Source organism: Macaca thibetana, chromosome 12 (genome assembly GCF_024542745.1).
Source record: "Macaca thibetana thibetana isolate TM-01 chromosome 12, ASM2454274v1, whole genome shotgun sequence".
Taxonomy (NCBI): Eukaryota; Metazoa; Chordata; class Mammalia; order Primates; family Cercopithecidae; genus Macaca; species Macaca thibetana.
In genome coordinates, this window is record NC_065589.1 from 127,594,693 (window position 1) to 127,597,801 (window position 3,109).

Consider the following 3,109-nt stretch of genomic DNA (forward strand, 5'->3'; position numbering starts at 1 on the left):
TGATTTCACAGAACACAAAGAAGTTTCTCAGAAAGCTTCTTTCTCTTTGTTATCGGAGGATATTTCCTTTGGCCCTATAGTCTTCAAAGGGATCCGAAATATCTGTTCTCAGATTCCACAGAAATAAGGCTAGCAAAGAGATCCACGAAATACAGATGTAACTCTGTGAGATGAATTAACAGAACACTAAGCAGTTTCTCAGAAAGCTTCTTTCCAGATTTCATCTGAGGATATTTCCTTTTTCACCATAGCCCTCTATGGGCTTCCAAATATCACTTTGCCAATTCCACAAGAACTGTCTTAGCGAAAGGCTTCTTGAGGGGAAAGCTGTAACTCTGTGAGATGATTTCACAGAACACAAAGAAGTTTCTCAGAAAGCTTCTTTCTCTTTGTTATCGGAGGATATTTCCTTTGGCCCTATAGTCTTCAAAGGGATCCGAAATATCTGTTCTCAGATTCCACAGAAATAAGGCTAGCAAAGAGATCCACGAAATACAGATGTAACTCTGTGAGATGAATTAACAGAACACTAAGCAGTTTCTCAGAAAGCTTCTTTCCAGATTTCATCTGAGGATATTTCCTTTTTCACCATAGCCCTCTATGGGCTTCCAAATATCACTTTGCCAATTCCACAAGAACTGTCTTAGCGAAAGGCTTCTTGAGGGGAAAGCTGTAACTCTGTGAGATGATTTCACAGAACACAAAGAAGTTTCTCAGAAAGCTTCTTTCTCTTTGTTATCGGAGGATATTTCCTTTGGCCCTATAGTCTTCAAAGGGATCCGAAATATCTGTTCTCAGATTCCACAGAAATAAGGCTAGCAAAGAGATCCACGAAATACAGATGTAACTCTGTGAGATGAATTAACAGAACACTAAGCAGTTTCTCAGAAAGCTTCTTTCCAGATTTCATCTGAGGATATTTCCTTTTTCACCATAGCCCTCTATGGGCTTCCAAATATCACTTTGCCAATTCCACAAGAACTGTCTTAGCGAAAGGCTTCTTGAGGGGAAAGCTGTAACTCTGTGAGATGATTTCACAGAACACAAAGAAGTTTCTCAGAAAGCTTCTTTCTCTTTGTTATCGGAGGATATTTCCTTTGGCCCTATAGTCTTCAAAGGGATCCGAAATATCTGTTTCTCAGATTCCACAGAAATAAGGCTAGCAAAGAGATCCACGAAATACAGATGTAACTCTGTGAGATGAATTAACAGAACACTAAGCAGTTTCTCAGAAAGCTTCTTTCCAGATTTCATCTGAGGATATTTCCTTTTTCACCATAGCCCTCTATGGGCTTCCAAATATCACTTTGCCAATTCCACAAGAACTGTCTTAGCGAAAGGGCTTCTTGAGGGGAAAGCTGTAACTCTGTGAGATGATTTCACAGAACACAAAGAAGTTTCTCAGAAAGCTTCTTTCTCTTTGTTATCGGAGGATATTTCCTTTGGCCCTATAGTCTTCAAAGGGATCCGAAATATCTGTTCTCAGATTCCACAGAAATAAGGCTAGCAAAGAGATCCACGAAATACAGATGTAACTCTGTGAGATGAATTAACAGAACACTAAGCAGTTTCTCAGAAAGCTTCTTTCCAGATTTCATCTGAGGATATTTCCTTTTTCACCATAGCCCTCTATGGGCTTCCAAATATCACTTTGCCAATTCCACAAGAACTGTCTTAGCGAAAGGCTTCTTGAGGGGAAAGCTGTAACTCTGTGAGATGATTTCACAGAACACAAAGAAGTTTCTCAGAAAGCTTCTTTCTCTTTGTTATCGGAGGATATTTCCTTTGGCCCTATAGTCTTCAAAGGGATCCGAAATATCTGTTCTCAGATTCCACAGAAATAAGGCTAGCAAAGAGATCCACGAAATACAGATGTAACTCTGTGAGATGAATTAACAGAACACTAAGCAGTTTCTCAGAAAGCTTCTTTCCAGATTTCATCTGAGGATATTTCCTTTTTCACCATAGCCCTCTATGGGCTTCCAAATATCACTTTGCCAATTCCACAAGAACTGTCTTAGCGAAAGGCTTCTTGAGGGGAAAGCTGTAACTCTGTGAGATGATTTCACAGAACACAAAGAAGTTTCTCAGAAAGCTTCTTTCTCTTTGTTATCGAGGATATTTCCTTTGGCCCTATAGTCTTCAAAGGGATCCGAAATATCTGTTCTCAGATTCCACAGAAATAAGGCTAGCAAAGAGATCCACGAAATACAGATGTAACTCTGTGAGATGAATTCACAGAACACTAAGCAGTTTCTCAGAAAGCTTCTTTCCAGATTTCATCTGAGATATTTCCTTTTTCACCATAGCCCTCTAAGGGCTTCCAAATATCACTTTGCCAATTCCACAAGAACTGTCTTAGCGAAAGGCTTCTTGAGGGGAAAGCTGTAAACTCTGTGAGATGATTTCACAGAACACAAAGAAGTTTCTCAGAAAGCTTCTTTCTCTTTGTTATCGAGGATATTTCCTTTGGCCCTATAGTCTTCAAAGGGATCCGAAATATCTGTTCTCAGATTCCACAGAAATAAGGCTAGCAAAGAGATCCACGAAATACAGATGTAACTCTGTGAGATGAATCAGAACACTAAGCAGTTTCTCAGAAAGCTTCTTTCCAGATTTCATCTGAGGATATTTCCTTTTTCACCATAGCCCTCTATGGGCTTCCAAATATCACTTTGCCAATTCCACAAGAACTGTCTTAGCGAAAGGCTTCTTGAGGGGAAAGCTGTAACTCTGTGAGATGATTTCACAGAACACAAAGAAGTTTCTCAGAAAGCTTCTTTCTCTTTGTTATCGGAGGATATTTCCTTTGGCCCTATAGTCTTCAAAGGGATCCGAAATATCTGTTCTCAGATTCCACAGAAATAAGGCTAGCAAAGAGATCCACGAAATACAGATGTAACTCTGTGAGATGAATTAACAGAACACTAAGCAGTTTCTCAGAAAGCTTCTTTCCAGATTTCATCTGAGGATATTTCCTTTTTCACCATAGCCCTCTATGGGCTTCCAAATATCACTTTGCCAATTCCACAAGAACTGTCTTAGCGAAAGGCTTCTTGAGGGGAAAGCTGTAACTCTGTGAGATGATTTCACAGAACACAAAGAAGTT